The sequence below is a fragment of the Eurosta solidaginis genome, chromosome 2, assembly GCF_040869045.1.
Source record: "Eurosta solidaginis isolate ZX-2024a chromosome 2, ASM4086904v1, whole genome shotgun sequence".
Classification (NCBI taxonomy): Eukaryota; Metazoa; Arthropoda; class Insecta; order Diptera; family Tephritidae; genus Eurosta; species Eurosta solidaginis.
The window spans coordinates 241,578,890-241,592,762 of NC_090320.1; the positions used below are offsets into that span (position 1 = coordinate 241,578,890).

The following is a 13,873-nucleotide window of genomic DNA, read 5'->3' on the forward strand; positions in this document are numbered from 1 at the left end:
GGTTATAGTCCGATATCGTTCATTTTAAATAGCGATCTGAGATGAGTGCTCAGGAATCTACATACCAAATTTCATCAAGATACCTCAAAATTTACTCAAGTTATCGTGTTAAGGGGCGGACGGACGGACGGACATGGCTCAATCAAATTTTTTTTCGATCCTCGAGTATAAAAATACGTAGGTACTTTGTGTGAGGATGCAAAGTTTCAGGTTTTTTGTGGTCTGCGTGTAAAAACTATGACTACGAATCAGGTATTTCAACAATATATGACGTAGACGTAACTATTTGATGAAATTTGATGAATTTTAAAGCTTCTAGCCGTAAAAAAGGGGCAAAAATGACAGATTATATGAAGTATATAATATATATACCACCGATCTCTATGATTTTTCAGACAACAATATATGCTATATACGTAAGCATTTGGTGAAATTTGAAGCTTCTAGCTGTTAAAATGGGGAAGAAATTGTGCAAAGTTTCTTATCTGAACAATCGGTTGTATGAGATATATACTATATATACCACCGGTCTCTACAATTTTTTCAGACAACAATATATGCTATACACGTAAGCATTTGGTGAAATACTTACATGAAATAATAATAATACGAAAAGCTAGAAAATAATTAGGTAGGTCCTAGGTACTAGTCATCACACTCCTTATCAATCTATGGCGTTGATCAGACAATTAAATAAAAGCGTTGGGCGCGTGAAATTTCTAAAAATGTTAGGCGTAGCATAACTTGATTAAGGTTAAGTTGGTTTTCCTTATGACTATCAATAGAAATATAACGCGTCTAACGCTTTTATTTAATGGTCTGATCAACGCCCTAGATTGATAAGGAGCGTGATGACTAGTACCTAGGACCTACCTAATTATTTTCTGGCTTTTCGTATTATTATTTCATGTAAGTATTGTTTTCAATAAAACCGTTTAACTAAAAAAATTTTTTTTTATTATTTTATTTTCAAGTTTTTAGTCTTTAATTGTCTATTATTTCTCATTCTATTTAGTTCATTTAGTGACTCATTATTACAATGACACTTTCCTGACAATTTGTTACAACCTAAGTCCTCAATACATAATCCATCCAAAGACTTTACTCGACTCTGCGGTCCCTCCTCCAACTCCAAAATATTTTGATGTCTCTTCTACTGGACTGCATGTAATATTTGTTCCAAATATGAGCCAAATCGGGCATCATAGGTCGCTTTCTATTCATGTATGTATTATGTGTTCCAAATATGGACCAAATCAAATCGGACCACAAATACGATTTTTGTGAAAATCTCGATCCTTGCGCCACCTAGCGGCGATTTTTTTTTCATAAGTCGCTTTTTATTCTTGCATGTATTATGTGTTCCAAATATGAGCCAAATCGGACCACAAATACGATTTTTGTGAATATCTTGATCCATGCGCCACCTAGCGGCGATTTTTTTCACAGGTCGATTTCGATTCTTGCATGTATTATGTGTTCCAAATATGAGCCAAATCGGACCACAAATGCGAATTTTGCGAATATCTCCATCCTTGCGCCACCTAGCGGCGATTTTTTTCTTATTAATGCATTGTCATCGGGTTCTGAACTACATTCCAAGTTTCAAGCTTGTAGCTTATCGGGAAGTTACTTAAATTTCAATTACAAAATTCGTTCACAACGGCCGTGCGGCCTGCCTGTCAACTCAAGCTAAATAAAACCGTTTAAAATAGGTAGGTGCTTTGAATGAGGATGCAAAGTTTTAGGTTTTTTGTGGTCTGCGTGTAAAAACTATGACTACGAATCAGGTATTTCAACAACATATGACGTAAACGTAACTATTTGATGAAATTTGATGAATTTTGAAGCTTCTAGCCGTAAAAAAGGGGCAGAAATTGCGCACAGTTTCTTATCTGAACAATCGGTTTTATGAGATATATACTATATATACCACCGATCTCTATGATTTTTTCAGACAACAATATATGCTATATACGTAAGCATTCGGTGAAATTTGAAGCGTCTAGCTGTTAAAAAGGGGCAGAAATTGCGCACAGTTTCTTATCTGAACAATCGGTTGTATGAGATATATACTATATATACCACCGATCTCAATGATTTTTTCAGACAACAATATATGCTATATACGTAAGCATATGGTGAAATTTGAAGCTTCTAGCTGTTAAAATGGGGCTAAAATTGCGAAAATATATATATATACTATATATATACTATATATATCACCATATATATACTATATATAGCACCGATCTTTATGATTTTTTCAGACAACAATACATGCTATATACGTAAGCATTCGTTGGAATTTGAAGCCTCTAGCTCTTGAAATAGGGCAGTAATTACGAAAAGTTTCTTATCTGAGCAATCGCTTGTGCGGGATATATACTACATATACGACCGATCTCATCAATTTTTTCAGGCAACAATATGTGCAATATACGAAAGTATATGGTGAAGTTTGAAGCTTCAATCTGTTAAATTGAGTAAGATATGACAAAAATCCTCTTTTTCTAAAAAATCGGTTGTATGGAGGATATATGCTATAGTCGTCCGATCCGGCCGGTTCCGACAAATGTGTAATCGGACACCCAAATACACCCGCTCACCAAATTTTATCAAGATATCTCAAAAATTGAGGGACTAGTTTGCATACAAACAGACAGACGGACAGACGGAAATGGCTAAATCAACTCAGCTCTTCATCCTTATTATTTCGGTATACTTAATGGTGGGTCTATCTATTTTCCTTTAAGGCGTTACAATTTTGGGTTTCGTGACGAAATTAATATACCATTTCATTTTCATGAAAGGTATAATCAGTTTATATGTTGTATGTGGCAACAAAAAATAACAATCAAAGACAATTTTCAGAAAGCGCTTTTAAAGTTAATATTGTTGAATGAAATCCGGCGATCTCATTTTGATTTCCGGCCAATACAATCGTACGTCCCCTGATAATAACCAAACTTCGTCCTAACTCAACTTTGGTTGTTATTGGTTGTTGCCATAGATATGATGATTTTGTCGATTTTTTGGGCGGCGTATGACGACTTGGAAAAAAATATATGGCAACGCTGGTGCCAACAAACATACATAAATGACGTGAAGATGTGAGAGCCGCTAAGTAAACAAAAACACCAAAGACGAAGAAAACAACGCAGTTTTTTCCAAATGGCTTGCAAAAATCTCATTCTTAAAGCACGTTCTGACAATGAAGGGCAACATAGTCAATAGCGTGCTAGCTGAATGTACACTCAGTGGCGGGGTGAGGGCGTCATGGGCATCTTGCACCGGGCGCTACTCACGCCAAATGGTCCGCAAAGCAGAACTTCCTGGATAATTTGCATTTTTTATTATAACTGATTTCTGGAAAATATTGATTTCTGGAAAAACTTTACTTTACTACAAAATGCATGCATATCTCCAGAAAACTTGCGACAGGTTGTGGATTAATTGAAAGCATATATCTTTTTTTCTCACGTTCAAAGTTACGAAGGGAATTATTAAAAAATGCTTTAATGAAATCTGTCAAACGTGAATCTAAAAAACGATGGAGCGCCAGAATACAAGCGGTTAGCGTTATCATTGATGGGCTAGAGAATGTAGTAGAACACTTAGAACAATTAGCAAAGGACACTAACACCACAAGTGACAGCCCCCAGCGGGTAAGGGGGTCTGAATATACCCGCGGTAGGTATGCCTGTCGTAAGAGGCGACTAAAATGCCAGATTAAAGGGGTGTGTAGCGCAACCCTTCAGGTTGCCAGCGCAATATATAGCTTCTCCAAACCCAATTGTCAACCTCACCTATCCGCGGCGAATCCTGTTTCACTAACAGACGAGGCTCTGGCGACCCCAAGCTCCTCATGGAACTTGATGGTGGGGAGGGAGGGGATGGCCTGAAAGTTTAATGTGGCCACATAAATCGTTCCCGATATGGTCGGGCTAGCACCTTAATGGTGCTGTGGTACCGGAGCGTACCGTATCTGTATCCGGCAAAGGACCATCACATCGTTAACACTCCCCAAAGCCTTCGGGGAGCAACCTTATCGCTACAACAACAACAACAACAACCACAAGTGACACCAGAAGCGACGCTACAATTCTGTTGCAAAATATACTAAATTTTAGTTGCATAACATCAGTTCATTTCTGGCGGATTGATCGTGTTTAGCTCAGAGTACAAAATCTGGGGATGAATTTTAGAGAAGCGTATCATGATCTTGGATCATTAGCGACTGAGTATCCGAAATTCGACACACTCTCTGTGAAGAAGCAATAGAAGAAGCGAAGTCTCTTTGCGAAAAATAGAATATTGATATAGTAAAACGTGTCCGAACACGTACAAGATTTACACGACTAAATAGCCTTAATTTTAAATTTGGATTTCTCTTAGACGTTGGAATTTTTTTAAACAAGGATAATAACGACTTAGCAAGAAATTGTACGAACTTGGGTGAATTTTATAATACACATTTCGATGGAACAGAACCTTTTCTCGAAATATGTGACTGCAAAATATTACTCGCAGTATAATTACTTACTTTTATAATCTCGTATGAAGAAACTTGCAAGTTCCATTTCAAGTTGGTACTCTTGCCTAAATCAGTATCAAACGCCCGGGCGCAAGAAAATCTGACTGCGCCAATGACGCATAGACAAAATGCATCAGCTGATAGAAAAGTACTCAAGTATATCTACAATGGGCAGATGCGCTCAGTCACAAAACCACTCGAACTGTTATCAGCTGGCTGATTTTAATAGTGTCTCATTATTAAATGTGAGCTGAATTATTCTTATGTAATAAACGCGGTGTTCTTGTTTAATTTATTATTTTGTTTGTCTTCCTTCTTCTCTCGAGGAATAGTCTACTTATCATGCTTTTTTTGTTGATGTCTATCACTGTTGCCACTTTAGTATATTTGGACCAAAAATGGTCCCTTCCAACCCCGTTTGGTCCACTGGTTCTTTTTTTCAATTTTGGTCCCTTTTAGGCAGCAACCACGATTTTGTTACTTTTCTTCTTTCAAAAGAAAATTTTCATAGATTGCGATTAACTGACATTTTGGAGTACAAGGGATTGTATGGAAGAAGAAGCAATCAGCTGATGGGATAACACCACCTGGTACTGAATTCGCCTTGGAATTTGCCACAAAAATTGCTCAGTCATTAAAATGTAGCAGAACAATGACATTTCACCTAGGAGATAATTAACGCGAGCCATTAAAAAAAGAAGGGTGGGAATTTTGGGAAATACTTTGTCATTAATTTTTGACTTATCAGAAATAAGTCTTGTTCTAGTGGCTAGATATTTCGACTGATTATCAAACACTTCTCGTGATATATTTGTCACTAGTCGAGCTAAAATAATTTATGATTCAAGGCTCGATTTGAGCTCAAGGCCAGAACAATAATTTTTTTCAAATCATAATTATAGTTATTTTTTAATTTTTCTATAATTGAAAAATTGTATTTTGTTTTTGGAATAGTTAGTACAAAATTTTTCAGACAACCTGCCATAGCTGCGCAGATAGACCCATTTCGAAGGGTGCTAAGCCTTCATCATCAGTACGCTTTAAGCAAGCTGCGCTTACCATTTAGCTATACAGCGGTGGTTTGTTTGACTTATAAATTGCTACTTCTATTCCTTCTTACCAACTATATTTATTCAGTGTTGCGCCATCTGTTGCAAATCACTGATAATGCTGGATTTGTTTATTGTCAATTACTTTGTTTGACATTCCCAAGTGCTCATTCCCAAGCGTAGCGTGCATAAAACCTACTGAAGATGAAGGCTTAGCACCCTTCGAAATGGATCTATCTGTGCAGCTATGGCAGGTTGTCTGAAAAATTTTCTACTTACTATTCCAAAAACAAAATAAAATTTTTCAATTAGAGAAAAATTAAAAAATAACAATAATATCATTTGAAAAAAATTATTGGTTTGGCCTTGAGCTCGAATCTAACCTTGAATCATTTATCAATAGGCCGATAAAAACAAAAACTAAAATAATTTTTTTAAATATACATATCTCTCTAAGAAATATGACAATGAACTGAAAACTAAGTAAAATAATGAAAATAATTTATTTTATATTAGGTGTATTTGCTACTCACTTAATTTATGTTTAGTATACCATGAGATATTGAGAGTTTATGAAGGGCAACAAGCCAAAAAAAAGTAACACCTTTAAAATTTTTTACGAAGAAAATTATTTGCAAAAATTTTGAAAGCGTCTCTCGTCTGGAACGTCGTGAAAGCGATAATTTTATAAATTTACGACGATTTGCGATTAAAAAATGTATTTTTATATTCAGCATTTGAAGCGAAGGCAAAAGAGATTTGATTTTGGTAGAAGAAGAAGTAGAAGCAGTTAGAATAAAAGACCAAGGAAATATCCTAAATTTTTACATTTAAAAACAAATACCACACTCTAGTAAAGCAAAAATTTGGTCCTTTTTTTCGATGAATTTCGGTGAAAACATGGTGTGGCAACCGCGCCGTCTATTTTTGACTACTGTTATCTACTCACAATAGTGGCGAAGTTTCACTCGCTGTTCTACATATAGACAAACAATTACCATTAAAGCTAATAAATATCTATACAATGTATATGTATGCATATATATATTATATATATATGTTTTTTATTCACCGAATGATTTGACTGGACAATTGAGGTTTAAAAGCTTTGGGCAGAGCAAACGGACTTCAGTTCTTAAATTAATTTGAAACTCAAAGGTGTGGTAAGACATAAAGCGTAAGTTCTTTTTTGATGCGTGTGAAAACGTGCTTTGTTTATGTGCCGGCGATAAATAAACAGCGGTTTAAATCCTTATCAATATAACGAAAACTTAGAAGAAGTTAAAAAGTACAAAAAATATTTTTTTCTAATTGTTGGGTAAGAAAAGAAAACCCATTGATCGCAGTGTTATACACAACTTTCAACATTAACACGTGTAGTTAAAGTGCAAATTATATATGTATATATGTACATATAACACAGTCGAAGTGTTTTCACATTTTATATAATTCTGGTTTAATTCCAGTAGTTGGTTCATGGAGTAATCTGATTAAAAAGCAGCATAAATCGTTGTTCTAAAGATTTTTTTTCATTTTGGTTAAAAAAAAAATTAAATACATACATACATCAGCCAACAGCGAAATAGCAGTGGAAAGTTTTTTCAAATTTCGTCCCTAAATTGTTTTTTTACGTTCAATATTTTAAGAAAAAATTCTATTAAGTTTATAGCTGAAACTTTGCAAATCAGTGTCAAAAAATATTATGAGTTTATTATAATTGCTCAAATTTCAATCAGTTTCTTCAACCCTTCTGTAATTTCAGACAAAATATTATCTAAAAAATTCACCTCAGCGGGTTAGGGGGTCAGAATATACCCGCGGTAGGTATGCCTGTCGTAAGAGGCGACTAAAATACCAGATTCAAGGGGTTGTGTAGCGCAACCCTTTCAGGTTGCCAGCGCAATATACAACTTCTCCAAACCCAATTGTCAACCTCACCTATCCGTCGCGAATCCTATTTCATTAACAGCCGAGGCTCTGGCGACCCCGAACTCTTCATGGAACAAGGGGGTGGGAGGGCGGTATGACCAAGAAGGTCGCATGTGGTCATAACAAATCGCTCCCGAGATGGTCAGGTTTGATACCGGAACGTACCGGATCTGCACCCGGCAAAAGACAATTAACATCGATAACACTCCCCAAGGCCTTCGGGGAGTGTCCTTATCGCTACAACAACCACAAAAACAACATCTAAAAAATTCGTCAAATCATTAAAATTTACCAAAATTCCAAATTTTTTCTTTGGAGTTCTTCGTATTTTTTTGAGTATGCAATTTTGTAGCTCAATCAACTAAAATCCAATAAAGAAAAAGTTATAGGTCTCTAAAAATTCGTATTGACTTTCGCCAATTTTTTTCCGAAGGGTGTCTTTCTTCCATATCGAGTGCTGAATGAACTTTTATTTTTTGACTTTGACTTTTATTTTTTCATCCGAATAGTACCAATTGAATCAAATTGTTGGCCAAAAATATAAGTTCCCCTGTTTGTATTATTTTGAAAGCGGTCTAATAAATCGGTGAATTTTTTGAACCAGTTATTTTTTTAAACCAGAGTAATTTTTGAACCGGTTGCTTTTTTAAACCGGTTTCTGTTTTAAACCAGTGAAATTTTTGAACCAGTTTCTTTTTTAAACCGGCTATTTTTTAAACCAATGAAATTTTTGAGCCGGTAAAATTTTTAAACCGGTTCCTTCTTTAAACCGGTTACTTTTTCAAACCCATTTCCTACCGCTTACTTTGTTGCAGCCAGTAATCTTTTAAAGAGGTTACTTCGTTGGAACTTTTTATGCAACTGGTTCCCTTTTTTGAACTATTATTTTTGGGGCTAAGTTATTTTCAAACGGCAACTTTTTCTTCACTGAATCATTGTACCCACTTTACCACGATTCTGGTAGATCTAGCATATTTTGAGCCAATTTCCCTTTCTACCTTATCTACCTACTCTTTTAAAAACCTACCACAACTACAGACTATTTTCTTGAATACGAATTTCATAAATTTAAGCTTTTCATATTAAAAATCATACGGAAAACATGCTATGCGACCTTTGGTTGATATTTTCAGGGCAAATTGAAAACCATTTTCATTGGAACAAAATCTTCCATCAAAAATTCTACCACGCTTTTAAAAGATGTACCACGATTTTCGTTTTTAATTTAATACGAACCTGGTTTTGGAAGTGGCAACACTAGATTGGATACTTTATTTTTGGAACTGACAGACTTTTTTGAAAATTTCGATCCACCGGTAACATTTTTGGACTCAGTTACTCTTTTGAATGGTTACTTTTATGGAAACGGTTATTTTCTTTGAACCAGTTAACTTTTCAAAAATGGTTACTTGTTTTTAAAATTGTTACTTCTTCGAATTGGTTACTTTTTTGAAAATAGTAATTTTTTTTAAAATAGTTGCTGTTTTGAAAATGGGAATTTTTTTCAAACTAGTTCGTTTTTTGAAAATGGCGATTTTTTTGAACATACGTACTTTTTCAAAATAGTTATCTACATTTTGAAAATGTAAACTTTTTTTTTTTGAATGGTTACTTTTTAGAAAATGTTTACTTTTTTGAAAATGGTGCCTTGTTTTAAGGTTTCAATATGGTAAAATTTTTTAAAATAGTATTTTATTTTAAAATGGTAACTTGTTGGAAAATATGTTACTATTTTGAAATGGTTTCTTTTTTCAAATTAGTGACTTTTGTGTTTTAATTTTTCGTTTTTTAAAGAATATTTTTATTATTTTAAATAGTTCCTTTTTGAAATTGACTACTTCTATGAAAATGGCTACTTTTTTGAAAATGGTTTGTTTTGTTAATATGGTCACCATTTCGAAAATTGTGAATTTTTTTCAAAATTATTACTTTTAAGATAAAATAAAAATAAATTGTAAAACCTCAATCATTGTAGGAGTGCGGGTTCAAATCCCACTCCCGGGAGAATAAGCTTTCAAGATATTTACAAGGTTTTGTCCGTCCTGATGTCACGTTGTTTTAATTTTTCCCAAATTATTAAATAAAAAATAAACTAATAATGGTTACTTTTTTAAAAAAGTTCACTTTTTTCGAATTGGTTATTTTTCTTTTAATTGTTACTTTTTCCAAATTGGTTACTTATTAAAAATGGCAACTTTTTTGAAAATAGTTACTTGTTTAAAAAAATTTACATTTTGAAAAATTTCTCCTTTTTGAAAAGGGTTACTTGTTTTAATATTGCTACTTTTTTCAAACTGGTAACTTTTTTAAAATGGTATTTTTTTTCAATTAATTACTTTTGGAAAATGGTAACTTTTTTGAATATAGTTACTTGTTTGAAAATGGTTACCTTTGTTCAAAAAATTGTTGCATGCTTGAAAGTGGTTGGCTTCTTTAATATGGCTACACTTTTGAAAATGGTAACTTTTTTTGAAAATGACGTTGGATCACAAATTCCAACTTTTTTCTGCACCAGAGACGCCATTATGAAATTCCTATGTAAAATCACCCCCTGATTCCGAAAATCAAGGTTATTTTTAATTCTATGGTCACGTTTTTGAGATATTTACGAACTACCGTTTAAAAAAAAAAATTGGGTCCACTTAATCATATATATCTCAAGAACGAATTGAGCAATTGCAAAACGGTTTGAAGCTTTTAAAAGGTAATAAAATTTGCTATAAACTGTGCATACAACGCTTTTTGCTAGGCCCTGCAGCCTATTATTATACCTTTCATGAACATGAAATGGTATATTAACTTTTGTCCGATGTTTGTAACGTTGAGAAATATAGAAGATAGACTCACCATTAAGTATACCAAATTTTGAGGTAGCTCAATGAAATTTGGCGCAAGGATGTATTTTTGTATTATATTAGACATTTGTCGGATATGGTAGGATCGGACCGCTATAACATATATCTCCCATACAACCGATCGTTCAGATAAGACGATTTTGGTCATTCCTGCCGCAATTTAGAAAGTATAAACGCGAAACTCGGTGATATATATTCTAATATATCACAGAAGATATCCTGCACAAATCACTTTGATCGAAGTTATATATAGTTTAATCCCATACAACCGATCTTTCAGATAGAAAGATTTTTGGCCATTTCTCCCTTAATTTAGAAAGTATAAACGTGAAACTCGGTGATATATATTTTAATATATTATAGAAGATTTTCTGAAAAAATCACTTTGATCGGAGCTATTTATAGTATATATCCCATACAGCCGATCGTTCATATAGAAAGATTTTTGGCAATTTCTCCCTTAATTTTCAATATAAAAATGTTAAACTTGGTGATATTTATTCTAATATATCATAGAAGATTTCATGAAAAAATCATTTCGATCGGAGCTTTATATAATATATATCCCATACAACCGATCGTTCAGATAGAAATATTTTTAGCCATTTCTCCCTTAATTTCCAATATAAAAACGTTAAACTTGGTGATGTTTATTCTAATATATCATAGAAGATTTCCTGTAAAAATCATTTGGATCGGGGCTATATATAATATATATCCCATACAACCGATCGTTCAGATAAGGTTTTTTTTATATTTATCTTAAAATAGTTTAGGTGTGTACATCTGTTCACTATATATTTCTTATCTTATACAGCGCACTATTTGGTGATTACGAATGGGATAAGATTATTGTTCAGCCCCATTCATGAAAGGTATGAAGTCTTCGGCACAGCCGAAGGCAGTCCCGTCCTTACTCATTCTATTTAGTTCATTTAGTAAGCCATTATTACAAGGACTCTTTCCTGACAATTTGTTACAACCTAAGTCCTCAACACATAATCCTTCCAAAGACTTGACTCTGCGCCACGTATGCTTGTCCCTCCACCAACTCCAAAATATTTTGATGTCACTTCTACCGAACTATCCAAATATGAGCCAAATCGGACCACAAATGCGATTTTTGTGAATATCTCGATCCTTGCGCCACCTAGCGAAGATTTTTTTCATAGGTCGCTTTCTATTCTTGTATGTATTATGTGTTCCAAATATGAGCCAAATCGGGCAACAAATACGATTTTTGTGAATAATTCGATCCATGCGCCACCTAGCGGCGATTTTTTTTCATAGGTCGATTTCTATTCTTGAATGTATTATGTGTTCCAAATATTAGCCTAATCGGACCACAACTTCCAATTTTTCGAATATCTCGATCCTTGCGCCACCTAGCGGTGATTTTTAAGCTATTGCATAGATTTTATCGCGGGCTTGGCGACTAAATCAAAAAAAAACCGTAACACGTATATTTGTCAAAAAAGATCCGAAAATACATAATATTGGATCTCTATCATAATCAGCGGTGGGCAGGTTACCAAATTGAGAATGTGTTAGTAAACACGAACGCGTAGCGAGCACGAAAGCAAAATCAATTATTTATTTAGTTTGATTTCAATGCTTGAACGGTGAACACGTGTCACGCGCACTCTTTGGTACTCTGTTTTAAGCGCGCGTGCGACACTTCCTCACCGTACGACCATCGAAATCAAACTAAAAGACATTGTAAATTTTACCAAGTAGCGCAACTAACAGCTGATCGGTGAAAATTCGCACATTCACACGCACAGTTCTCGACTCAGTTGCAAAAAAAAAACTTTAGATTATCTAACTCAAATTTTAAAGTGAGATAATCCTTACGAATTTATGTATATAGAATTTATAAGGCGTTTTTGTTGTTATTAAAACAATAGTTTTATTTATATTAAAGCTTTTATCATTTTTTTTTTTTTAACTTTGAAAAAACTCCGAACACCATTCCTTCATTATATGACATTCGACTGCCTAGTCCACTGCCTTACACTCTATTCGCAACATAACTTCTATTTAAGCTGCCAAACTATATAGTAAACAATGCTAAAAGAGCAGTCGTTGATTTTCACGAAGTAGCCATTGTGCTATCGCTTATCGTATACATATATGGTCGCTTACAAAAATAAATAAAAATGTAAGGCGCGATAACCTCCGAAGAGATCTAAGGCCGAGCTTCTCTTCCAATTTGCGTCGTGCTCCTCTTGATTTTCCCTACAAATTGGCCGGATGGGACCTACATGATTTTATGCCGACTCCGAACGGCATCTGCAAGGCAGATGAGTTTTCACTGAGAGCTTTTCATGGCAGAAATACACCCGGAGCACTTGCCAAACACTGCCGAGGGGCGACCCCGCTTAGAAAAATTTTCTTCTAATTGAAAAACCTTATTTCTAAAAATTTTGATGTTGCTTTGCCCGGGGTTTGAACCCAGGGCATCCGGTGTGGTAGACGGAGCACGCTACCATCACACCACGGTGGCCGCTTACATGCCAACCTAATAAAACCGGACTGCGTTTTTTAGCGCACGCAAACAACCGGCGTTTTTTGCCCTAACCCAAATAAGCATGCGTTGCGACAATGTAAAGCATGTGGGCAAACGTCAAATCTAAATGTCACGCAGAACAAAAATTGGAAATCGAGTTAGGTTTTCACGCAGCAAATTCAATTTGAGTTGCTCTCATACAAGTTGTATGTGCATGAGACATTTTTGACAGAAAATGACTTGCGTGCGTTTATATTAGGTTGGCTTGTTAGCAGGTGCTAAGCTCACGCCCACCCCGGATCATAAAGTTAAAGTTAAAGCGAAAGTTAAAGTTAAAAATAAAGTTAAAGTTAAAGTGAAAGTTAAAGTTAAAGTTAAGGTTAAAGTTGAAGTTAAAGTTAAAGTTAAAGTTTGAATGAATTCCTAACAAGGACGCTTATGACTGCGTATAACAAAGCTTACCCTCTAAGAAGATTCAGAGGAAAAGCAAAGCCGCCATGGTGGAGCAATGAGCTGAGTCTTCTAAGAAGACAGGTAAAAGAAATGTTTAACACATGCCTTTAAACTAGGCTTGGTCAGTGATAACAGATGTAGGAAGTGCGGGTTGGAGGAGGAAACGATCGAGCACGTTCTGTGCTCGTGCCCTGCACTTGCCAGGCTAAGACTCCAGCTATTAGGAGTGATACAGCTGTCAGATTTAGAAGCAGCAAGTGGCTTAAGTCTTAGGAAGCTTCTAGTATTTGCCAAGAGGACGGAGTTATTTTATAACATAGGTCCTGGTTTTGGATAGGGTTTTTAGTTTGGTCGTTAAAACAAACTTCTGGTAACACTACGGACTCAATCAGTCAATGTGAGGTCCTCATGGACCGGCCAGTTCAACCTACCTAAAGTTAAAGTTAAAGTTAAAGTGAATGTTAAAGTTAAAGCGAAAGTTAAAGTTAAAGTTAAAAATAAAGTTAAAGTTAAAGTTAAAGTTAAGGTTAAAGTTAAAGTT

General features: G+C 34.7%; 1 protein-coding gene across 6 annotated transcripts in view; it reads left to right on the plus strand.

Annotated features, from left to right (window-relative positions):
* LOC137240738 (uncharacterized) overlaps positions 1-13,873 on the plus strand; it is a 122,659-nt gene that overhangs the window by 56,790 nt on the left and 51,996 nt on the right. Inside the window, exon 1 of one of the 6 annotated variants that reach the window (XM_067767376.1) lies at positions 6,706-6,763. The exons of 4 other annotated variants lie outside the window; for them this stretch is intronic. The gene's annotated coding sequence lies outside the window, so the exon portion shown is untranslated. Of the gene's footprint in view, positions 1-6,705; positions 6,905-13,873 lie in introns of those variants that run through there. One more of the 6 variants, XM_067767375.1, reaches the window with a different exon arrangement.